Source organism: Platalea leucorodia (genome assembly GCF_965183815.1).
Source record: "Platalea leucorodia genome assembly, chromosome: 6".
Classification (NCBI taxonomy): Eukaryota; Metazoa; Chordata; class Aves; order Pelecaniformes; family Threskiornithidae; genus Platalea; species Platalea leucorodia.
The window spans coordinates 79,574,839-79,601,506 of record NC_138828.1 but is presented as its reverse complement, the minus strand read 5'-3'; the positions used below and the strand labels follow the sequence as shown (position 1 = coordinate 79,601,506).

The window sequence follows — 26,668 nt, the reverse complement described above, 5'->3', positions numbered from 1 at the left end:
CTGCCAGTTCATTACGGGCCCCGGCCAAGACTTCAGCGGCTTGGGACTAAGCTAAAGAGAGAGAAAGAAAAGGGGGTGGGGGGAGGGAAGAGGATGCAAAGCAATTAATTTGGGAGAATTCAGGCCTGAGAATGTAGGCCACTCCAGAAGAAATGGTGCCCCCAAAGAAAAGAGAAAATACGAACCTTTAACAATGTTTTCTTTCAGGGTTTTGGCTACTGTTGCATTAAACCCTCCAGAGCTTTGATTTTTTCCAGTTCTAATTTGCCCACACTGAGGAGTTTCTCCACAGAAATGTTTCCCTTCGTTAGGAGCTTTCAGACTTCCCCTCAATTCCCGAATGCTCCTGCTTTGGAGGCAGAGAGGATTTTTTTTTTTTTTTTTTAGGTAGCAATAGTCCCTTGGGGCCAAAATGTAAAGTTTGTGTGCAGCTAAATTCCCTCTGTCCTTACTGGGAACCTCGGTTGAACATCAGCCAGTATAACAGGCAAGTCAAGGCTCCAGGATTTGCCTCCTGCTGTTCCTACGGAACATTCCTTTTGCAACCAAAATAGTTCTTGTTCTTTCAGGGGAGTACGATCAAATGTAGAATTATTGCAGGTTTAGCTGGCACAGAGAGCCGTGCAGGGAACCCGCTTCGCTTCCCTTGCACTAATGCTTGGAAATTCTGGAAAGGGTATTGCGGCATAAATTCATTGTTAGACACCCATTCTGGAGTGCAAACCTCTCTTTCCAGGGGTCTGAGCTCACCACTCATTCCTCAGCGGGACTGAGAGCTCGGGAATAAGGGTGTCACCATGGGGCTGACAATAAAACAGTTATTCCGGAACCAACTCCAAGCACAGACGCTCTCAGAGCTATTTCCTCTGGAGCAGTGGGAGTTTTGGTGGGCCTGGAGGTCCGGTCTCGCTGCCTCACCATGCCAGCCTGCATACATAAAGGCATCCAAATCATTTAGCTTGATGAAAGAGCCACAAATGAGTAATACAAAAAATGCCTTCAACTAGGAGCAAAAAGATCATCAAGTTACAAGTTTCAGTTGTTTATTTTCACCTGTGGTACCCTCTTGTGATTTCCTGGCCGGTAAAGGCACACCAGTGTGCACATCTCGATGGATAAGTGGATATATGGCATTTTTCAAAAATATTTGGATAGATGGAGGTGGGTTGAAGATGAGGGAGTCTGAGATGAGACCGTGTTGCACCTCCTGTAAAACCAGCCATGTGTTTCTCTGGGCTTGCATTTCTGTGCTAACTGCATTCACCACATCATTGAAATACTCAGCATATGCTGCATTTCCACTAGAGATGAGCCACAGCTGAACAACTCGCATGCCAGTTTGACTAAAGAAATCTGGGCTAATATTTTGCTGTGCTGTCTCCTAGTTTTGGGTGCCAGTGTGTTTGCCGTAATCTGTTTGGCTTCTTCAAAAACGTATCTGCCCGTTTGCCCATGATCTTACATGGTGTAGAAGAATGGTGTTCACAAATCAGTGCAGGAGCTCTCTGTTACTAGGAGAAATCACAATTCAAATATTTATTTTACAAAAGTCCCACGGTAACATGGTGACATTTGATTGCAGACAAATGTAAAGGTGTGTCGAATCAAGGAGGGATGCAAACACAGGGTGGGAAAGGGCATCCACACTATGTTGGCCTAGCTTAAACTTATGAAATGGGTTGAATCTGGGATGATCATGAGATCATTAGACTCCTAATGAGAGAGATGAGAGGAAGCCTGGAAAGGCTGGGACATCGGCCACACCACTGGCATCTTGTTCTGTCAAACACAACCAGCTTTTTGTCACACCTGGAAGGCTGCAGAAAGACTCAGTTGCCTTAAGAAGAGATTGAGATGAACTGATTTTGCTACTTCATGCTGCCTTTCGTGCTCTGCCACAGTGCTTCTGGGGTCTCCTGGCCCACTTGGAGGACATCTGGGGCCCTGCATCTTTGGGAAATGACCTTTCCCAGTGCTGCAAAGGGCAGCAGCGATGATTTGCTTTGCAGTGACCTGTGGTTAGAAATGTGGGTGCCAAATTCTTTGCTGAAGCATTTGTTTAGCAGCCGAGTCGCCCGCTTCTATCTGAGGGCAGGATTGAGGCACGTAAACTGAATGCGTTATCAGGAATGCTATCTTCCCTTGTTTTCTTTATTTCCCTTTTCACTTCCTTTTTGGCCAAGGTTAATTCAGAGCTCTCATGGGTTCCCGCTGGAATGACTGGAGAATGTTTCTTGATATTTTCCAAACTGTTTTCCAGCAAAGGCTGCTGGTATGAGGCTATATAAACACCAGCACGAGGTTCATACTGGCAACCAGCAGCTCTGACTTCCAGTATCTTACCGCAGGGTGAGCCATAAAACAGGGGGTGGCGGGTAAATTGAGACTAAAATTGTGGTGGGCAGAGCTACAGGCAACATCTGCCTTTCCCATCAGTGCAATTGCAGAGCAGCTACCCCTTTTATTTTTAGCAATTTTATTTGCAAACATGTGATATTCCACTGAATAAGAGGTGGTCAGTAAAATGGATGTTTTGGCAAGTTACTTTCCTCCTGGAGTCCAGTCTCGATGGAGTGAGGCTGAGCTGTGCCCTGAACCTGAGCCCGTGCCGCATCCCGAGCTATCCCTCCCGCACAATTCTCAGACACATGTTTTGATTCATAGCCTGTAGGGAGAAAAGTTGGGGTTTAATTATGGATGGGGCTAATCAGTTAGATAAAATGACAACCCACTTGGGTTTAAGCACAGAACTCATACTGCATTTTTTCAGTGATTACAAAACCCAAATCTTCCCATTTCTCTCCTCCCCACCCCCATATGTGTATTCATTGGTATTTCTGGGGTTTGCTCTGGTCTAAAAGCAAAAATTCTGAGTGGTAATAAAAATCAAGGTTAATGTAGCATAATATTGAGTCAAGTGACTTGTAAAAATTCTTGCTTTAGTTTCTTTTCGTTCACACACATAAGGTTCAGGACTTTTTACATCAAGATTTGCTATTACAACATGCTCTTATTATGACAGCTTTTAATTTTAGAAATGTTGAGTATCTCTTTGGAAACTATTTTTAGGTTGTCTGCTCAAGTATGCTAGGGCTTTTTATTTTTGTTCAATTATTGCACACATAGTTTTGCTTTAATGTTGTTTTTATTTCATGACATGGTTTTTTTTTTTTTTTTTTTTTTTTTTTTAGTGAAACTCAAACGTAGAAGCCATTCGTTTGCAGATACATATATTGAAAAAGTTTGGAAACAGGAATCTTGGGGCCAGAACTGAGTGCTTCTCAAGTGAATTTAGATTCAGCTAAAGTGAGATTCAGCTAAAGCATGATTTAACTGTGGTAGTTATTTGGGATAAATTCACATGGATAGATTAATCTGAGATCAGATTAATTTGTCAGGTGCCCTGGGTGAGTGCTTATTTGTCAGGTTTTTATGCAAACCATAAAGAAGCAGTTAGTTTAAGTGTTGAAGCTGACTCCCTGCAGAGGGGGATGCTTTACTTCATCTTTTTCTGATCGTCTGTCCCCTTCTGTTGTTTTGGGTAAATCTTCTCCATGCATCCCAGCTGCTGAATGACAAATCAGTGCAAATCACCTTGCCTATTTTTTGATCACTTATTACCTAGAAAGTAACTTCCATCATTATTTCAGATTATCCAATTGCTCTGTTTCTGGTTTTCCTTCACTAAAATCTCAATATTCACAAGGCTCAATACCACACCGTAGAGGCCAGTTTAGGAAAAATATCAGCATGCCTGTGATTTTATGAGGACTCCACAGTGGAGAAATTGGATATATTTGTGTCCAAGTCAGAATGACAAGGGCTGAAATGCATGGAAACATTTTAATCTAGTATGTTAACGGTTCTTTTCCTGTCTCGGAAATGTCCGTTCTCTACTCAGGCAAAAGAAATAAAATGCAAAAAAGTTATGAATAACGTCTAATTGAAAAGCCATCCCTGGTTTTAGATCTTAGAGCAGAAATTAACCATGACAGCTGCTTCTGGAAGGTATTTGTCAATGCTACTATGCAGAATTCTGAAAAATGCTGTTTTTTCCTGGGAGGCTGTTATCAGGAACAGTTACTCGTTTTGCCTCAAGACTATTACTTCCATTGTTTTTGAACTTTACACCAGACACTATCACAAAAATAATCACTTGTCTTGCGACAAAATATACCGTTCCATTTTTTTCTTTTTTTCAAGGCACCTCATTATCAACTTTGGAAGGAAGTTGAATTTATAAAAAGATAAGTCATGTAAATAAGCTGGAAGAAATCTAATGAAAGTCCTTTGTCTTCTTTGGCAAGCACTGCTCCATGAAACCGTGATTCTCCTTTGAAGCTTCAATTACCTGGTTTACCAGAGCTGGAGCAGGGGAGAAATGGCTAATATTTCTGAACAATGTGCATGTGTGTATGTAAGGGGAAGTTATTACCTTTTGGGAAAAAAAAAATCTGAGCATGTTTACAGATTGCAGTTTTATTGTTTTGGCCAGCTGCTTAGAATCACAGGATGAAATTTATCCCTGATGTGTCTCCACTGTAAGCAAGGAGAGGAGCAGGGCCAATAAATGCTGCCTCTTGAATAACTCCAGTGCAACAGCACCAGAGATGCACATGCCCCGTTCCCTTTCTCACATGCATGTGGATACATGTGGGTGCAACTCACACTTGCCCCCACTGATGTCCACATGTGTTTGGGGCTCCAAATGCTGATTTTGTTTTGTGCACATCAGAAATGCCTTGCATTGCTCCCACACTAGTGCTCCCTAGACTGTATTCCACAGGGTCCTTTTGGTGTTACTCTTTGCCACCGTGTTTATGTCAGTTCTTCTCATTTCCACTTGTCAAAAATGTCAAGTTCCTCTCACTGTTTTTTGGGTATGCCTCTACCGCTGTCTTCAGTGTAATGGAGTCATGACAAATGCAATTAGACTAGATATCATGAGGAGCAGCATCCACCTAGCCATGGTGGTGTGAAAGGCTGTGTGTCTTATCATACTGTTAGAGTAAATCAGAATAACTGAGGAATCCTGAGTATTTGAGTAAAATCACTCCTGCTGAGCTCTCTGCTGCTGCATCTAAATTTCTGCTGCCTGGGGAGCTTCCTCCAAACTCAGCCAGGCTCCAGGAATTGCCACAGAGAGGCATAAGACTTGCAAGGCGGTAAGACCTATCTGCCTTCTCCCAAATGACACAGAGCCACACGCTTTTTTATTCGTCAGTTCAGCATTCAGCTGATGTGCCAGTAAGCTGTACACATGCAGCTTGCCACAGATTTCTTACAAATTATTTTAATCCTTCTAACCCCCCCCCCATCATTTTTGGTTGTATAAATAACATAAAAAATGAGAGCTAAAAACATGGATTTTCTGTTCTTCATCGGAATGCTACTCTGGTGTAACTGAGAGGAGAATTTGACCTGCTGTATCCGTTTTTGCAGAGTTCAAACCGTAATTCCAGGCCAGATTCTAATCTGTGCTTCTTGCTCATATTTCACTGAAGCTCTCAAAAAATACACATGCTGTGGACTGAAGTGCAGCATTGCGAGCAGTGAATAATTATTATCTGGCCTGAAGGGTCTTCTGGAAATAAAAAAAAAAAGATAGCGATCAAATTGCTGACGTGAACAACTGATGGGTGTTTTAAGTCTTTATTTTGTTTTCCTTTGCTTGGAAAAGCAGACCATGTTTGTCTTTAGAGCAAAAGGCGGTTATTGATAGCGCTACTTAAGTGAGCAAAATAAAATGCTTGCAATGACAGTTATCAAAGGTTAGGGCCCTGAAGATAAAAAGCTTTTGTGTGCATGTGCACTCCAAGCCCAATCTTTCTATGGGCCTACATAGAGTATACAACAATGTGCTTCCCTTCTGAACTTTTTTGGGACATGGTATGGAAAGACTGTAGCAGTCTTCATGAAGTCAAATCCCAGATGGGTATTGGTTTCAAAGGGAACGATGACTAGCCAGTATGTTAAATATTTTAATTCAGTAAAGCCTCCTGTTCTCCTTGATGTTTGCTAAAGTTACGTTCAGCAGCTGTAGAGGAGAATGTGCACAAGAAACCGAAGGAGAAGCCTGTGTCCTCTCCTCTTGCCTAACCAATAAATTTTAGCACTGAGTAGGCAGTCACAAGCCCTCCTCACCTTGGCCCAAGGGGTTGGGAGATGAGCAGTGAGGAGTTTAGATGGAAGCGGAGCCGCGAGCGGCTGGACCAGGTGCCACTGGTGTTCTGAAATGTCACTTTAAAGGCTATTAACATAGTGAAGGCTTTTGAAGGCTACTGAACTGTTTGTAGCATAATCCTTCCGCTTTTCTCCTGGAGCACTCTGCATGTTGTGTTAATAGCCACTTGTGCGGATGAAGCCCACCATGCCCATAGCTCTGGAGAGAAAAATTGCAATAAGGGCCTTAACGGCAAACAGTTGCAGATAATTACTGTTTGTGCTGTAAGTCTGATACAGGCAGGCAGTTGGGTCTGACCTGCCCCATTTTTAGGGAGATTTGAATTTTCCCAGAGTCCAGAGTTATCTGGATCTGGGCAGAACTTCTTGAAATTCTTCTAAGAATTCTTAATGGTAGGGGCAAGGGTTTTTTTGGGGGAAGGTTTGTCTTGAACTTCTTCACATTGCCAATACTTTCTGCAGCATTAGAGAAAAATCCTTTCTGCAATATTAGAAAGTTGTTTACAAACAATTTTTGGAGAAAGGGACTGCTTTTGCAGTCAACCAATACAACAGCCTTTCCTCCAGAACAACTGCACTGGCTTTCGTGTTCTTTTGCTTTCTTCTGCTATTTTTTGGCTTCTGTAGAAATTGTCTAATCTTACCTTGCTTGAACTGTGAATCTTTAGACCTGCTAGATTATCCCAGGGGATTTAAGGCAAGTCTTGATTCGTAGCTGACTTCTTACTGATGCCCTACTTCTCTCTGAGCACTCACTTGGCTCTGGGCTGCCCTGCTTGGCTAGACTGGAGTGAAGGAGGCAGGTATCTCCTTCTCATGCTGAGTATGCAACAGCTGAGACATAAGAAAAAGCAACCTCTTTTCTATCCTGCTCTTTGTGAGCCTGATTTTGCTACTGAAAATGTTCTCAGCTGTGACTTTGCACTACAGGTGTCTCTGCTTTTATGTTCTGTAAGTTATGAGGCATTTAGCTCATTTTCCTAGAGCATCTCCTTTGCTTTTCACAGAGTGAAGCTCAAATTTGTCATTATGCACTACGCTGCAGCTGGCTAAATCAGTTTCTTCTTAACGACAATTTTTTCAGTGCTGAGTATTTGATCAGCTTGTTTCTTTTCATTGTAATTTATTGCCAGTTATGTTTTCCTTGCTCAGAAGCAGTAATGTATGACATAAAAGCCAGCTCTCCTCTCCCTCCCAGGCTACACTTGTCAACTGTGTTCACTCATAGCTGCTGCCATTTTAATAACCAGTTCCTGCTCTTAGATATTGAGGATGTATGATTAAAAAATCCAACAGCCGGGACCCACAGTGAAATGCAGTGTTTCTGCTGGAAAAGGCAACCCTTCCACTTATCTTTCACCTTAGGAAAACAGTAAAGGTGGGAGGTATTACGCTACTTGTCCAGTCCCTCTCCTTACATGGAATAAGGCTGTCTAGACAAATAAATTCTCACCTTTCTGAGACTAGTTGATGCCTGCTCAGTTCCAATCAAACAGCATTTCCTCTCTTCCCACTGGAACCTTGCCTCCTTGTCTCTGTTGCAGGATTGTCACCCTTTTATCAGGCAAATTGCCCATGCTGGAGTGGCTTCACACTGTCCACCATTCCCACAGGGGATATTTGTTGCTGAAGGCAAAGCACTTGTTATTTCCTCAGCTCTGGTAGACAGGAGGGTTGGATGGATTCCTGAGAAATATGCTTTGTGGCCATGGCAAAGATGAATGATTTCTTTTAAGAAATCACAAGCACAAAGAAGCACTTAGGGCCAGGTGGTGTTTCTCTTACATGGGGTACTCCCTTTCCCAGTAGGACATGGGAACTCACTTGTGTCCTGTCTGATTTGGTGGATGATGTTGGAAGCTTGTCCTTTGCTTAGATGACAGAAGCACAAACCAATGTCTACTTATCTACTGTGTGCAGAGGAGCAATAACATATTTTGAAAAAATAGTTTTCTTTTAAAGCAACAGTTGCAATAACCATGTTTCCTAAGAATAAGATCTTTCTGGCACAAATTGCCAGTGGGGCCATTGACTGTGTATACAGATCAGGATTTGTCATAAGGCCTACTATTTGTTAAGCTCAAAAAACCCCAAGGTGTAGATCAAATCAGGTATCAAAGAACTCACACAAATAACCTACATAACATATATTGTCCTAAGGCAACACATTACTAAACAGATGGTTTTGCATCTTTCACTGACGCTCTTTGCCTTGCTGCTGCTAACTAGGTATTTCACTTTCCCGTCCAGTAATACTCCTGTGCAGCTAAGGTGTGATTTAGATTTCGTTTCAGGCAGAAACTTTAAAGAGTGAAGGTGGTAATTTTATCCAGGCTTTTTTCCTAAGTAATTTGTATTGTTCCTTTTACTGGGACCTTCTGCAGCTTGTGCTTTCCATTGCCTTTTTTTTTCCTTTTTTTTTTTTTCTGTGGCATTGCTTCAGTCTTGTTGATATAATCCCTTAATATATAATGGAGAACACTTCATTCCTTCAGGGAGATGCCATTGGAGAACAATTTCAGGTTATTGGGTCTCTCAGTGTTGTTCACATCCATCCTTAAACATTAATGTTCTTCATCCATTCTACTTTGAAGCCAATGAAACATTTTAATTGGCTTTAGTGTGCTTTGATCAGGCCTGTGATAGTTGTATAAGGTTGCCATCATGTTGTACAGGTTGTTAAAAGGAGTTTGTATTTAGCCTTTCCTCTAAAGGAATACCAATGTTGCTCTTAGTTATTACTGACTCGTTGCAGTAGGCTCCTGTTGCACAACTGGTTGTGAACAGTTGAGCAACCCTTGCCCAAAGAATATGTAATCTGTGTAACAGCAGAAAAAGCAGAATTAATATTACCATGGGTAAAAATTTGAGGCAGTAAGAGGAGTAAATAACTTGCTCATTTTTACTTGGAGGCATTGGACAGAGTGGAGAAGCAATCAGCTCATTTGTGCCCTATCCTTCCACCAGTTGTTGTTCTTGAGCACACCGTCTGCTCCCATTTCAGACCAGTAGAAACAGTGTATGTATCTGAAAGCAGAGTCTGGCCTTTTGTACAGGAATCAGTTTGCCCATCGCTATGGAGCAACCACAGAGAAACTGTTTAACAGTACAAAACCCACATTGTATATGAGATTAGGACAGGAAATATGGGATTGCAAGTTGAAACTGCATGGTAAATTTAAGTGAGTTATACACACTGACTAAAACAACATGCCTGTCTCTCTGCATCTATGCTCGTACCAGAGAGGCTCACAATTTGGCTGTGTTTATCCTCATATTACTCCCGGTTGGTGGGAACCTATTGCTCCTGGTTTCACAGATGAGGTCCTGGGCCATCAGCAGGGAAGGTGACCTCGCCGGTGGTCGAGGAGAGCCTAGAGCATGGCTAGTGCCGTGCCATCTGCTCTGCTTTTCCTCTTTGAAGGCGAGGAAGGGGAAGGGGCTTTGATAGCTTTGAGCTAACAGGTCCCTGAAAGCCTCTTCTGAGAGATGTCTACTGCACAACAGTGTCTTTACCTATGGAGATGGGTATGTGTTCCCCAGCTTTACTGTCTCCAAATTACCGTTTTAACTTTTTTTTTTTTAATCGGTAGCTAAAAATGCTTTCTCACTTTTTTATGTTTTTCCTTTTTAAAAAAGGCTAATGGAAAAAACAAATCTGCTTTCAGAGATGATTTTTTTTTCTTTTGATAAGATTAACCCATTGTTTATAAAGCAGAAAAATAACATAATTTTTCCATTTGAGCAAGCAAAAACACAATTACTGTAACAAATAATGGGTAATTAACCCTTCTTGTCTGGAGGGGATAACACATAAGACCCACTGCACTACTTTGCCTGTGGAATAAAGTAGCAGTGGTATTAATCCAAGCCAAACACTGAAGTTTTCAATCAATTGTATTTATTGCAGTTGTAGGATTTTTAGAGCCAGAGCAGAAGGCTTCTGAAATTAAGGTGATATTTAATCTTCTTAAGACTGCTGGGCACCAACTAACCACTCATGCTATAGAAAGGAGATAGCTGCCTTCTGCTTTGCTTTATACAGAATTAATGCCACACCTCGGTTTCTGGGAAGTTTCCAATGCAGTTTTCATTTGGAATATCTGGTCACTTGAGTAACATGTAGCTTAGAAGCAAAATAGAAGCAATTTTCTGCTTCGTTGAAAACATAATCCTAAATTCTGCCAACTTCAGCCTGGCAATTCAGTGGAAGGATTTCAATATGGGGTTTTGTGATTGAATGTCATGTTATGAAGTCTGTTTTGCATCTCTAGTGTACTGACAGTGTGGTTGTGTTAGCTCTTGCTTGTGAGGGGGCAATGCGGTGCATCACCTTCTAGACAGCTTCTATGGAGAGCCGTCCTAGCTGCAGGTCAGGCAGCTGACCTTGGCCAGGCTATCCTTAGGGATTGATGAACTTTATGTAGACTGGGCCAGGACAATGTGAGCAAGTTTGAACGGAGGCAATGGAAATCTGCTCGTTGAGGTGAACAAACTGGATTGTGCAGGAGAGCCAGCTTTCTCTGTTATGAGAAGGTCTTGCAGAAGAGACTTCTTGCAGTTTGAAATGCTGACAAATTATGGTTACACCAGCCAGAAGTCCAATTAAGGAAGATTCATGTGGAGGCTGATATAGTTTTCCAACGATATAATTTTTGAGTGCTCAAAGAGCAAAGCCAGCACAGTTAAACCCTGCTTTCCTGCTGTGTTATCTCAAAGGGGACTTGCCAAATCACCCTGACTTGTGTCCCCCTACATGGGACTCCAAGGGAGCATGTGGGAGTCAGCCAGGGCTGACTCCAAATACAGGTTGCAGGGCATATAGGTAGTGGGGTCTCTAGCCCTCAGAAATGCATCAGACAGCAGATCTTAGTCCAGGAGTTTACTGTAAAAACAGTGACTAATCTCTACCCAGATGTGGTTGGCTTGGAAGTACATGGGGATATGTAATCAGACTTCCTTGCAGCAGGCTGGTGATTGTTCAGTGAGATATTGGGCCAGTTCATTACACGTCATGCTGATACGGGAAAGTCCTGATTGATTGCCTTGAGCACTCAGAGATCCAGTGACTTCAGCAGGGAGATGTAGTATCTCAAGCCTGTTTTTTCTTATAGAAACCCCAGCCACAGGTATGATCCAAAAACCCATGCTCTTGCTAGGTTCTGAGGAGTTTACCTTTTTTTTGAATAGGAGTAGATCTGCTGTTTTGTCTTTTTTCAGAGTTTCCTGGTTATAAGACTTCCTACATCATATTGTTCAGCACAAGGATTTTTTTTCGCTTGTGGATCCCCAGCATTTCCAGCAGAAATACAGAGAAAACTATATCAAATCATTGAAAAAGCATGGCTACTGCTGTTTGGCTTGTCCTCCTCAGTTATCTTCCCTGGGCCTTCAGAAGCGGTCATGGATATGCAGACCACAAGTTGAAAACCTGCACCACATCGCAGGGTTCATCCCAGGGGCTTGCTTCTTCTCTTGGAAATTCCAGTTTTATTCAAAATATTCCTCTCCTTGGTTGCTTCTTCCTCCTTTCAGTGAGTCTTCTTCGGAGCAACCCCTCTCCGGCGTTCCTCCCATCCCACTGCCATGATGCTGCCTTTATTCCCGGTCAAGTTACTGAAGCCTTTCCTCCTCCCCGCAGCATTCATGTGTCCCAGCACAGGGTTTACCTCAGGCTTCCCATTGCGTAGGCCTCTGTACTGCTGCCAGACGATACTTGCAGTATATGCTGCGGGTGATTCTCTCAGACTCTGGAATGAATTATTTTATTGCTGCCAGCTTGTCAGAGAAATCAGCTTGAAAGCTGAGCCAGAGAGCAGTCCTGGGAGCGACCAATTCAAAGTGGAAGCAAGTCACCATCGAGCAAAATAAATAGGGGAATGCATCAGCTGGATAATATGAGCACCGTTTTATAAGAGAATTTCAAAAGAACCAATTAGGCTTCAATAGGGAACCAGGTCTTATATTTAAAGCTTGTAAATATACAAATCATGATTTTCTAATTAAATGTTGTTGTTTCCCAGGTTTTGTTTTTTAAGGGTATAGTTTTCTATTTAACTGCCATTCTTGTAAAGATTTGGCATGGTCTGGGACATTTTTCTCTTCTCGGTTACCTCTCAAGGAATTTGCATTCCTGCTCTGTGCCTGTGCTTTGGTGTGCGTGCTGCCACTGAAAAGGCTGTGAGCCATAAATAAAAGAACAATATGACCACAAGCACCCCCTGCAGAGGAAGAAGAAAGACATGAGTAAAATAATATGCCAGAGAAAACTGTAGACCAGATAATTTATCCACCCCTAATTATTTCTCAGCCAGAATGAAGTATTTCAAATAGTAAGAAAACAACTCTCTTTTTTTTTTTTCCTAGTGATTTCAAACCATTGGCCTATTACAATTTGATTCAATTTTAGTTGGCTGTTTGTCAAGAAAAAAATCACCGAAGGTCACTTACAAGCACCGCAGAAACAACTGCATATACGTTTCTGAAGCAGAAAGACTACTTTTTCATGCATTTCTGACACTTTCAGCCATTCAGACTCCCATGTCTTGAAAGAAAACACATCTCAGGTGTCACAATAATCTGGTTGGTATGAGATTATGGCTTGCAAATTGCTGATTTTGGATAGAGATGCCTGGTCCATTTAAACGACTTCAGCATAAATAGTAATAATAGACTACAGTGGCGCAGTCTTTCAGAAGACGAGACAAAAAGCTGTGCTTGTTAAAACAAAAAGATACCCCAGAAGCAGGAAATTTAATATTATTAATGAAAACAAGGAATTATTGGGAATGTTTTCACACGATAGAGTTCCTCATTCAGGATGTGTTACTGTGGGGACTTTACCAAGGGGCCTTGCTGAATCTTTTTTCCCGAACACGTCTGCAGCACTGTGAACATTCCTCCGCTATAACCTATGATGTATTTGTAACATTTGCATGTAATCTGTCAGGCAGGGCCTCTGCTATAGAGCGTGGGAGTTTTGGGCCCATGGGATTTGTGAGGCTACAGATGCAGAAGTTGAAGTCAGTCAGATTTGTGGCATGGGTAGGGGTTTCCCCGGTGTTAGAAGTGAAGAGTAAGCCCTGACTGTGCTGCAATCTGACTGTGCACAGGCTATTCTCACAAGGTTTCCGTTTTCAAGGTTTGGATGCGTTTTGGCATTGTAGTGCTCCTTTTAAGCTGATCCTCTGCAATTTTTCAAGGTTCACCCACAAGTCATAATTACCCTAGAGGATAACAGCACATGGATGCAATGAAATGCATTCATAAAAGTGCTTGGTTTTGCGTCGATGGGGCTCGAACTGCTTGTTATCTCTGAACATGATTTAGAGGGACATAAATGTAGCATCTCAGCCTTACACATTCATAACTCCTTCCATCAAAAAATCTCGAAGCATTTTACACACAGATGTAACCGGATAATATGTCCTGTTGTCTGTGTGGCATCTCCAACATCGGTTATCATCATTCTAAACCATATGCCACGGTCTAGAGTATTCCCTGGAGTATTTTACATGGGAGGAATACATGTAAATAGAATATCTGGCAATCTATGAATGGCTCACAGGATTTTAATCAACTGCACAGTTTTAAAATTGGCATTTAAATCCTTCTCACATCTGTTGTTTAAAATAGCCAACGGCGTGTGGGATACATTCAGTATGCAATATTCATATGAGTATGTTAATAGTAGTATACATTATCACGGTAAAAAATAAGGTGTGTAACTGCAGTGCTTGTTAGAATAAGTATTTAGCAGTTTTGGAGAAAGCACTGTTTAATAGTAAAAAAATAAATATTTTTTCCCCACAGATAATACTGAGATATATTCTCTGGATTTTGAAGAGAGGACTTAAATGTTCCCATTTGCACCTTTGGTCCACACTGTGGCTTCCAGTGCTCTCCCAGAGCAGTCCTTATGGGGTAACTCGATAGAAAGCTAATAAACTGCACCTGCTTTAGCTTCTAAATATCAAAGAAGGTGAAATAGTTCTTGGAAAAAGTTGTTTATGGATTGTCTAGGCAAGGTCATAGGTGACAGCTAACACTGGTTATATGTTAGATAGCTCTGGTTCATTGACAAGGACTGAATTCAAATTGCAGCCCTAGTCTGTCTTCTCGATTCATTTGTATGGTCTCCGTGCCTTTGTGCCCTATCTGCAAAACAGTATTACTCATGCAGAGCCTCTGCCACTCTTTCTTCATCTCAGTGAAGCCTTTAAAAGAGGTTCAAGGTATGAACTGCACTAACATGGGGTGAGATGCATCTCTGACTGTAGAGGGTTCTGAGTGTTGGGGAGAGCTGTACCCTCGCTCTCCAAAAAATGCAGTAACTCTGTGACTGAGCACTCAAAAGCTGCTGAATTCTACCTAAAATAATCTTGGGTTTCACGTGTTTTCTTAGGTAGCTTCTGTCTCTGGTCCTTTCTGATCCTACACTGGCTGTTGTTCTCATACACTGCTGGTCATGTGCTAGGACGGGCATTTTTTTAAAAAAAAAAAACAACGCAAAAAACACAAGGGAATTTAATTCCATCCCACAGGAATGACGATACTACAGTAGTCATTGTTTTGAAGTATGTTTTAGAAATTTGTAATGACAGCATTGGGGTTATATAGTTAATTGTGGAGCAACCATTTTTACAATTTGTGTTTTACCCCACATGGAAAGCTATAATTTACTCCAAGTAATTAGGTTAGGTTTAATTTTGGTGAGGCATAGGCCCATATTATCCCATGTAATGTACTGTAATCCTCACGTTAGGTAGGGTGCCAAGTATTCCGTTTGTTTTGGGAGCCAACAAAATTGCCACTTGTCCAGAGTTGTTCTTGGATGGAATTGTGAAAGTGGTAAGATTTTGCTACTTAAACCAGTTTATTATTAGTCTGACAATGACCCAGAGATATATGTATCATTCATTGAACATTATGTAGAAGGTGTATGGATGGCACTTCACTAATAAAATTATGTATTTAACAGCATATGGGGGCAATGTTGAAAGGCTTGACATCATCAGACACTGAGGCTACTTTCTGTCTTTCGTGATTGCATCCCAAAATCTGAATTTCTTTAGCTTCTTGTCATGTTATAAAGTATAGTGGTCAGAGAGATTACACCACTGACATATTGCTATTAAACTACTGCATATCTGTTAATAAAAGATAAGTCTAAGTTAAAAAAAAAAAAAAGTAAGCTAAAATTTGTTTTTCCTCTCTACCCTTTCAAATGCCTTTTCTGTACTTTCTGTCTTAGTGGTTTACCCGTCCTTTAGAAAGTCTATTTATCAAAAGATATTTGAGTATATAGTCATGGGTTGGTGGCTGTTGAGGGGCTAACAGCTGCAAAGGACATATTTTTTAAAACTCATATTTATTGCATATATGGACTGTTTTCTGAAATAGTTGTCTTTACTTCTGAAATCTGAGAGGAAGGATTCCCTAAAAACATTTTATGCCTTACTGAACATAACTAACATCTTAGACACTGAGATTTTTATATGTTCTGTAATGTCCAATTAAAAACTGTCATCCTCTGTTGATTTCTTAGCACTTTACCACTTATAGGTGCTGTTATTTCTTGAAATCAAAGATAAAACATAATAGGCTAATGATGGATCTTGATGAGGTGTGATTTTTTGCCTCAAGCAAACACATATGGGGCTCACTTTTCCTATTAAAGATGTTAAGCAGCAGTCCTCTCTGAGAGTTTCCTTCATTTGGTAATTGTCATACTGCATGTGATGTTTCATTCTCTTCCATACGAGATATTTTTACTTTTCTACCAGAAGACTATGGAATATGTAAGCCCATAAAGAATGTTCCAATAATTTTCATACTGGTGTTGAAGAAACAGCTGGATCCACGTTCATGTCTGTAAAGCCCAGTATTGCAATTCCCAGTAAATCATGATGGATTGGGTAATTCCACACTAAGGAATTAACTCAGTGTTTGGAAGGGACAGGATTGTACAATTGATTATTTTTGTTTGATTATAAATGCCATCCAGAAATAATTTCTGTACTCAGTCACTGACGTATATGACCTCTCTTTCCTTCCAACCCTTCTGGAAATTTCTTTGTGCTGGCTATTTTGACCATATGAACATTCAGGGAGATAGAACATGCATCAGTGATGTTCCTGCACATCTTGGTGAAGGAAATAATAAACATTGATCAGTGCTACTAGGGAGGGGAGTGATAGAGGTATAACTTTATGGGGAACAGCAGCTGTGTAGTGGTTAAAATAGAAGGCTGAGAGCCAGGTCTTATCAGTTTATCCTTGGCTCTGCTGTAATCTTCTTCTTATCATTAACCTTGCATTAGTCCTTTCAGTGGCATGCCTCCCTCCCCCAACCCTAAGCAATTTAGGATTGTTGAAGATGGAATTTTGCCCTATGTTCTTGGGTTCATACCACCTCACTTTTGGCACCCACTGCACGTGGCTGAGGCCCCCTCCATCATCTCTTTTGCAGTCAGGGAAGCGAGGTAGATGTCAACCTGACCTTCTTTTCGTTCTCACTCCTAACTTGGGCACTAGAGATGATGGGTTTCTAAATTAAGGACTATTTCAACATCTTTATTTGTCAGATAACAATTAAAATCATGTAATTCTTCCCAATGTTTATAAACTTACTATAAGTAACTAATGATTTATTATTATAAATAATAAATGCAATAAAACTGTTATAAATTCAGGTAGGCTGATTGATGTTATAAATGAAGCTTTGCTTCCCAAGTCTATAAAAATACAAGACCCCCATCATTCTCCCACCAGGCCAAAAACAGGTGGGTGCTAAAAAATATGTTAATGAGGAACCTTAATACATGTGACATCCACTCCATGCCTGCATTACCCAGGCAGTAAACTCTTTAAACAGGGTCTGTCTTTTGTGCAATGTCTAATATACTGGGAACCTGTCTCTAAGAAATCCTTGATACTACCATGGTGCAAGTAACAATTAACAAATACTGGGAAATATTATCAAGTTGTTCAAGGTCTGGAACAGCTGATAGGTTGTTGCTGTCATTTTCATGCTACTATTTCATGCTCAGAAAGTGCTGGTGACAAGGCAGAAGCCTAACCACTCATCTTGTTCTCTGATTTCTTCTCTCTTACGTCCTCTGTAGTAGTAGATCAAGAATATAACCGCAGACTGGTGCCTGTGGTGCAGAGCTCTCGGGGCTGCTGTCTGTGTGTGCTGGAGCATGCTGATAAAAAAAGTAACCTCAACGACAACAACAAAGAAAGAAGAATTGTTTTTTTGCCCCCTGTGGAACAGAGACCTGAAGGCAGGCGGGAGGCCTTGGTGTCTGGAGGAGTCGGCATGGCAGAAGGCCTGTGATTGCCTTTGTAATGTAATTGTCATAATAGTAGGCCAGGGAATTGCAGTGGTTCAGTGAAAAGCTCCAGCCGTTTCTCCTTGTGGTTCTTTGTGTGGTTACAGCAGGAGCTGGAGCATCCCTATGTGCAGATGTGCCATGACTGAGCATGTGTCTCAGATGACTGTGAGTTCTGTGGGTAGTGACAGACCACAAGGAGCAAGGGAAGAACTAAACATTCAGGAAGGCTTCTCCCTCCACAGCTTGTGGAAAGTGGTTGGGGAAAGAGGGGGAGAAAGAGTTATAAAGTAGGTGCAGATCTGAACCAGATGCAGAGTCATGGGGAAAAAGAAGGGGAGGAGAGAGATGAACATGGTATGCACTGGTCTCATCCTGCATGGACTCAGAAGAGCTCCATGCAGGAGCTCAGAAGAGCTCCAAAGTTCCTCTGTATAGATATAGCCAATAGAGAATTTTTTATGGTCTTCGAGGACTGTTTTTTCATGAACATCCTTTTCTGTTGTGCTTTTTCATTCTTATCGATCACACCATATTCTCAGTAACAGTGAAGGAGTTCCTAAAGCTCTCTTTGGGAACTAGATGAGCCAGCTTTGGCAAATGGTTTTATAAAATCTCTAGTTCAGCCATGGTTAGACCATTACAATTTTAAATTTTCCAAAGATTGAGGCCGGAAAGCTGCATGGTGGAAAAGGACCTGGGGGTGTTGGTCATCAGCCAGCTGAATATGAGCCAGCAGTGTGCCCAGGTGGCCAGGAAGGCCAATACGATCCTGGCCTGCATCAGAAATAGTATGGCCAGCAGGACTAGGGAAGTGATCATCCCCCTCTACTCGACACTGCTGAGGCCGCACCTCGAGTACTGTGTTCAGTGTTGGGCCCCTCACTACAAGAAGGACATTGAGGTGCTGGAGCGTGTCCAACAAAGGGCAATGAAGCTGGTGAAGGGTCTAGAGAACAGGTCTTAGGAGGAGCCTCTGAGGGGACTGGGGTTGTTTAGCCTGGAGAAGAGGAGGCTGAGGGGAGACCTTATTGCTCTCTACATCTACCTGAAAGGAGGTTGTAGCGAGGTGAGGGTCAGTCTCTTCTGCCAAGTAACAAGTGACAGGACAAGAGGAAACAGCCTCAAGTTGTTCCAGAGGAGGTTTAGGTTGGATATTAGGAAAAACTTCTTCACCGAAAGGGCAGTCAGGCACTGGAACAGGCTGCCCAGGGAAGTGGTTGAGTCCCCATCCCTGAAGGTATTTAAAAGACGGGTAGATGTGGCGCTTAGAGACATGGTATAGATGGACTTGGCAGTGTTAGGTTTACGGTTGGACTCTAGGATCTTAAAGGTCTTTTCCAACCTAAATGATTCTATGATTCTATGATTGTATGAAATAAAACTTCTTTCTCTTCTTCTGGGTAAGTATTCCATAGTCTAGCAGATGCCCCTCTTGGGAAGCTTTCACATATATTCAATTTAAATACTGTCATTTTCTATCTCATTATTTGTGTATTAATCCCTTTATATGCCTAAAATACCCCACTTTTCTGAAGTTCCATCTCTCCACCTTACACATTTACCCCTCTAAGGAAATATGTGATCCCTTTCCATACCAAAGCTTTTTAATCAAGCCCAAACAGTAAACCACAGCATTCTTTAGTGGTCTGCAAGAGTACGGAGCAGGGATATGTCTATGTTGGAATCCCAGCAGATATTGCAGTATTAAGAAGGAATTTGTGGTAAAAGAGTTAGCTCGGGTGCTGGTAGCAGCTCGTGCACAGCAGTGCTAGATTCTCTGTGGGCTGCTAAAACTCTCCAGAGAAGTAGGACCGGTTTGCCTGTGCTGTTGGAGCTAGATTGGTACCAGCCTGTAAAATAAACTGGCTCTGATATGTCTATGCTACCCCATAGTCCCTCCTTCTTTCATTCTGTGGAAGGGAGTTAAGTCTTCTTTGGTCTTAAAGCAGTCGCTTCTGATATATGTTCACCTGTGTGTTGAGATGTGGGATGCAGCAATAACCACCAGTTAAGAGCTTTGTCATCTACAGGTGATAGGATGGGCCTGTACATCATCATAACTTAAAAATGTGAGTTATTGATCTATCGAGGGACAGAAGTCTTGTTTCTTCACTCCCCAGCCAGGGCTTTGGTCTGTAGACCGTGGAGCCTCTCCAGTGTTTCAGGAAGCAGGTGGGCTGCAAACGTTTCTTTTGCAAAGCATCCTGCTTACTGAGAGATTCCCGGTGCTGGGGCTGAAGTGAAATCCATGAAAATTTTTGCATGGAAATTCTCATGAAAATGGCCAGAGCTGAAAATACCAAAAAAGCCACTAACACAAACATTTTTCATTTTTATTTTTAGGAAATTCCAGTATCAATACCTCTGGTTATTTTTGGCTCAACTGGAGTCAAAGGCAGTAGGCAGTAAAGTCTTCACTGCCCGTTACAGAGGCAAATTCTCTGCCAGTAACCTTTTAGTTTGTGTTGCTTTTGTTAGGTTTTTGGTTTTGTTTTTTTTTGAGACAAGTAGAATGTTCCTTGGCTATGTGCTCCTCTGAGTGGGTTTCTTCTTTTTCATCTTGAGGGGTTTTGTTTGGCTGGGCCCAAGGAGAGGGATTTCCTCCATGAGATCTTTTTTCTTCCCTCCAAATATTCCTGATGCCTTCACTTTCACTGTGCCCTTCCAAATAAATTCTAAACACATTTCCTGTCTTTTCATAGCATCAGCACTGTTAATACAGTAGGTAACACTGTTAATATAGTAGGAAGGTTAAGGAATGGTGAGCATGACATGAAGGGTTGATGGAGGAACTATGAAAAACATCCAAAATAGTATCTAAGATTTACAGCAGGTTTGTGTTAGTGGGATGAGTTCACTGGAGTTTTGTCCTGTCTGCCTCTGGCAGAAAGGAGGGTTCAGAGAGGAGGTTTACTAAATTAGATGTCAATGATGGGAGGAAATTCAGAATTAATCAAGATGAAGACTTTGCATCTTAATCTTTTTCATGATTTCAAATCAGCTTTGGGATTCATCTATGGATCACCAATCGCAAGGGTCCTGAAGCCATAATTCAGACCTTGCAAACCCACAAAACAAGCTGAAAAATCACAAGATCTCAAAAATGAGTGTTTTTTTCCTTTTCCTCCAAGCTTTTAGGGTATGTTTGTGTAGAGTTGTTCTTCACAATCACAGATGTTAAGAATTGTTATTCAATAACAAAAAAAATTAGATTCTCAAGAAGTCACTTGCCAGGATCAAGGTCCTCCAGAAACACCCCAAATATCACAAGACGAGCATTTAAAATCCTGGCAGCTGGCAGTGGTAGCTTTCAGATTGAAATCATGTGCTAGCCAGTAGGTTGGGACGTGTTTCCCTGGCCATTGGGGGTTAATACCAGCTGAAATTCTAGTGAAACCTGGAGCGTTAATCCACATTAAGGAGATCTGAGGAAAGCAAGTGCTTTAATCCCCACAAACCCAGTGATAAAGTTGTTAACTGCCTGCCTACATATATACCTCATGGACCATTCATCTGGGTGGGCATCAGATGAACCAGTCGGAGACTCCCTAAAACAAAGTACAGAATGATCTTTCCCTTGTGTTTCCCCTTAAATTCCAGCAAGTATTACAGGAAATCCTGAATTTATCAGAGATAAACTGCAGAGACCTACTTTTTCAGATTGTACTTACTTTCATGTCTGTTTATCTTCTATCTACTGCACCGTTAGGACTACTGAAAAATAAGTCCAATCACTTCCTGGTCTAAGTTTATGGTGTGTTCCCACCCATCAATTTTACTGGTCAGGCTCAGCAGAACAAATTCTGATTTAACTCCTAGGAAGGCCCAAGAGCCACCTCCTACAAGCAACTTGTGTTTTGTCACTCACTAGACATCTGCAGCAGTGAAGGACGTTAGGGAGCAAATATGATGTGCAAATATGATGCATCTGGGTAAACGCGAGAGTCAGCTCTTAAAGCTGGAGTTCAGAGAGATCTCTTTCATTCATCCATGGGAGAAGGCCTCATTATAATTGTTCAAGCCTGACTGGATTACATCACTTTCCCCCTCATTTCACTCCCTCCCCGCTTACCTCCCTCCTTTTATTTACACCCCTTGTTCGGCAGCAGCGTTGAGCAGGGGCTGCCTTAATGATGCATGCTGATCGCTTCATTCCCCGTTGCTCCCCCATCACCTCCCCCAGTGCTTTGAAGTGTGCTCAGGTCTCAGGCTCCAGTTCAGAGGTCACTTTGTTTATTTATGCAAAGCTGGCTCATCTGTGAAATGGGGCTTTCAAGGCCTCTGACATCAAAGACTCCAAAGCTGGTCCCATCAAGTCAGAGCAGGGACAGGCCTTGCATTATAACAAATTAAAGCAACTTTGTGAATCATAGAGAAATATTCCAGCTAGATTTTTGCTTCAAAAATTGGGCTGTTGTTTTGACTCGTGGTTGGATGCTCAGCACATAGTATTGGCCTGAAAACCAGTCATACCCGTTCAGCTAAAACACGAAGCCTTCCTGGAGAGTCTGTGGGTAAATAAAATTTGATCCTGACTCAGTAACAGTCAGTGAATATTTCCCATCAGTTTCTCTCAGAGACGGACCGTTATGCAGAATTTTCCATTTGTTTTAACTTTTAAGAGGGAATGGAACAATTCTGCTATGGTAATAAACAGTAACTATACCCCGCTTATGTGGCTCTCTTTGTCCCATAGGATCCCCAAAGTGCTTTGTCAATTGATGGAGTTACATACAGAAATCCCTTTTTCTGCAGAAACCCAGCCTGCTTTGGGATAGGGGGTAGACCAAAAAGACACATGGCAGGCAATATGCATAGAGCATAGTGCTTTCTGGGGTGAGAAAGGGCAATTTGGCCCGTGACGTCAGCATAGATAATCAGGGCCTCATACACTCAGATATGGCAAGTCTCATGCAAAACCAATCCCATGACTGCCCCTTTCAGTCCCACCATGCACTTCCCCAACACAGCACCAGCATCTCAGTCCTGTGGAATCTCAGACCTCGAAGCCAGCTTGGAACGAGATCCTGAAGCAAGAGGGAGGCAATGGCTGGAGAGTAGCTGGGGATCACGCCACTGGGATGACATTCCTGAACAATGGGCTGATGCCTCTGGATCCATCCTGGCCCTGTCTTGTATGGGCAGGTGCAGTATTTGGAGGGGAAGGGACTGCATGAGTTTGTCCCATGTGTCCAAGTCTATCACCTGACATGGTATCGGAGCCTTCCACTTCAGGTTTCTTGACTAGCTAGCAAGCTTTGTAACACGATGGAACCAAATTGTACAGTGAGGACACCTAAATCATGTATGTTTTCTTAGCCTCAGATACTTGTGACATAAAATTAGTCAGTGATTATTTTTCAAGGCAGGTTTTCCACTTTGTCTTCCAACTGGCTGCTCTCCTAAGCCCATGATACTGTCCAAGAAGTCCAGTACAGGATGACCTTCCAATATAGGTCACAGAAAAGGGAGCTTGTAGGAAACTTCAGCAGCTCATCCTTCTTAGCACTGCCTCTTGCAGTAATCTGCTGGCAGCAAAGCTGGCAAAGCTGCATAGCTGGTCCCTGCTGCCCTTTGGCTGCAGGCTGAGTTTTTTGTATATGTACTTATCCCCCTGACCTGCCTGCTTCAGTAGAGGTGACAAGAGCATAAGTAAGCAATTGGCTTATTAGGTCATTTTTGAATATAGCTAAGACTCATGTGATTTCTGCTACTAACTAATTGTTTTGTATGCTGGTCATACATATCTGAATGTGGCTCATTTTTTCAGACCCGGTTGCATTTGTAAAGCTTGGGGTGAAATGCGAACAGGTCTTCAGATCTGGAACTATTAACCAGGCTTCAGACTGCAGGTTTGGGCTGAACCAGATGCCTCTGAACTTTCAGGAAATTTGGCTTTGCTTTCAGTGTCATAGATCCCTCCCTAGGAGTGAGCAGGCTGACCAAAGTGTGTTTGGGGTACAGAAAGATATCCATCCTTGCTAGCACAGGGACTAGAACAACTGCAAAAGTGTTTCCCGACCCTAGGAAACCACTTGATATTAAAATTAAAAACATAAGAAAGTTCTTCAAAACAGGGAGAGACAGATTCTTTCCATGCAGCCACAGTACAAACTTTGGATGGGGCAGGTGGAAGTCAAATCTTGGTGACATCTGAATTAAACAGGGGTCTTCCATCCTAAGGGTGTTCCTGAGATATCCGTCTCCCACAGTGCTGTTCCACTTTATGTAATAATAAGCTCTTTTTTGGCTCTCTGAGACCACAGTTCAGAGCTTAAGACACTCACCCAAGGTGCAAGAGGGGAGGTTCAAATCCCTCTCTGAATGCAGCAGAAGAGGGACTTGACCCTGGGTCACTCACATCCCAGGTTAACGCTTTATCGTATATCACTAGCTGTTCTGCTGCCTCACTCACACTTTTCAGTTTGACTGGAGATTCCTGGGCTTCAGGGAATCTTCCCAAAATGAGTTTCATCCAGTTTCTGGGTCTCATGAATCAGCTTTTTTCCTACGGTTCTCAAGTGTGAGTTCGCTCAGATACAGTCATGCTGAAGGTAGGAGCCCAATTCACCGTGTGTTGCAGCTGGAATGGAGACTGCTGTAACATCCCTCCCCCAGTGTGCAGCTCTGGGAGTGGGAAGGAGTAGTTTTGCTCTACATGAGTTTCCATGCTTATGACATTTCCCCACCACCATCAAGACTTCTGCTATGTGGTGTTGTTAACATTACCACATTCCTAACAAAAGTGAAACCGGTTCCAGTGGTTCTAAAACAACATGTCTAAATGCGTGCAGTTATTTATTTCAGTCTTGCTCCTCCACCAAATTATCTATTTCATAGGCTCAGCACAGTGGCATTAGTTATCCTCATCTCTTCCCCCCAAAATGATTTTTTCTGGGTTTGGTAGGTTACTCCGCAGGTTTGCGATTTGGCAGGATAACAACTGAAGAAGCACCTTCAAAGGATCAAACAGTTTCAGAGCAATTTTACTTACATCAAAAGCTTGGCAGCATGTGAAGAGGTGTTGGGAACGCCAGTCAGTCCTTGTGTGTAGGCAGGAGGAGCGCACATGGGCTGACATACTGTAACATGAGGCAGGAGGCAAGGGAGGATATACTGCTCTTTGTACATCAAGCTGAGTAGGATTAAGATATAATTGACAGAACATCGCCACTTAAACGTCTTAACCACTTTTAAAATGTTCGGCAGTTAACAATGGGCAGGAATCCTACATCTCTGGCCACAGTTTTTCTTTCTTCTCCATTACTTAATACATTTTCCTAATTGTGCTAAGCGATTTACAAAGTTCTCTGTCGGAGAGCATCCAAGATTTCATTTGTAGCACTACTGATATTTATGTGAAAAACTGTACAAATGCCAGAAGATAATTGATTCAGTATTTTGACTGAAAGGAGACAATCTGTCATATGCAAGCCATCATATATAATGGGTATATTTGTATTCCCTGCATTCGATTTGCCAAGGCTGTAAAAATATATTTGTAAAACACAGCACATGGGTTACTCGTCTCCTCTGTAACACAGGCTGCGGGCCAGCCTCGGCGGAGCCTGGACAGTACGTTTGCACTCACGGACCTGTACGGGAGTTGTTGTTTCCTGAGCATGACTGCGTTTCACGCTGCTTCCCTGTGGTTTGTGCTGGGAGCTGGCTGGAGCCCCCGGGAAAGCCTCCGCGTTTCCAGTGACGGACGGAGGGCGAGAGGGAGGTGGGAAGGGGCAGTCGGCTGGAGTGAGCTGCCAAAGTAAGAGCACGGCGTGCTTCTGCCCTGAAAGTTTTCTTTTCCCTTCGAAGTGACAGCTGCACATACCTCCGGGGGGAACTGTGCCGAAGTAACCGCAAGGAGAAGGGAAAAATCTGTCAGGGGCGAGAGGGGACAAACCCATATGGCATTGCAGCCTCTCTGCTTAAGGGACAGCGGCAAACGAGACTGGAGCATGTGTCGGCATAAAATGCTCCATGCTGAAGAGACGGGATGGTTTTCCAAAATAGCGGAAACTGGGGTGAGGATGGGGTTAAACACACATTCTTCTCGCACAAAGACTGCACACAAGTTTACACACCAAGCACTGTTTAAGCACAACCCGATTTCTAAAACAACTGTAAAGAGCAGCTCTACTATTTATACATTGGGGGGGGGGGGTGTCATGCTCATGTATAAACTGAGATAAGTTTTTCCTCTCTGCTGCAGAAATTACAGCAAGAAATTTCCTCTCTTTTGCTCATGAGACCTTTTTCTTATGGCTTTTAGGAGTTGGGCATTTGGAGGGATTCATTCCTTAGGTCAGATATTTCCACTTCTCTTGATTTATTTTTTTTTTTTTTACACCATTGCAGAGCAGTTTCTTATTGAGGTGAACTTTTTCCCAGCCTTCACCTGACCCATCTCTGAAAATCAAACTTCACACGCTGCAGTGCACTTTAGCTAGGAGCTGAGTAGCTCTTGAGCAAGATCTTCAACTTAAATCCAGCTGCTGTATGGGGCTGTGCCACCTGTAGAGCACAGAAGTAGCCTTGGAAGAGCCATACTTTGCTGTGCCGTCACCTGTTGGTGCCCAAAGTCCCTCGGGTGGACCTCCCTCCTGGTGTGACACATTGCTATACAAGGATGCTCTGAGCTGAACACTTGTGCAATAGAGGTCGGGCTGTTACTGGAGGAGGAAAAAACTTCACATCTGGGCACTGCAGAGGTGCGAGTCCAACAGCATCACCTGGGTTGCAGAAGGAGGCTCAGGGCACTCTTCTCTTCCCTCAGCCCTCGTAGGTGGCCGTATGACAGTGGCAATTTGAGATGGGGGCTGCTGGAGAGATGGGTGTTTCACCCAGTGGTGATTTCTATTTCTCCTAGCAGTACAGGGCAAAGAGGTGAGATCTTGATGCTGCTCTGTGGTAGTGGTGTAGACAACTAGAGTGATCAGGGATGAAGCGGTGTGTTGCGGATACAGGTAGATGGGTGGTCTTAATTTAAAAAAAAAAACAAAAAACAAACCACAAACAGCTTTTCAATTCAATATTGCTTTCTCCAGCCATAGCTTTGCATTCAGAATCCCTTGAGGGCTCATTTGACCCCAGACCTGCTTGCTTTCCTGATTTTGTATGGAAGCTGAAAGGCGAATTAGTGGCCCCAA

The 26,668-nt window shown here is 42.5% G+C and overlaps 1 protein-coding gene across 1 annotated transcript in view; it reads left to right on the top strand.

Moving 5' to 3' along the window:
* The window catches only part of FGFRL1 (fibroblast growth factor receptor like 1), a 179,037-nt gene that overhangs the window by 137,155 nt on the left and 15,214 nt on the right, over nt 1-26,668 (top strand). The window lies entirely within an intron of this gene.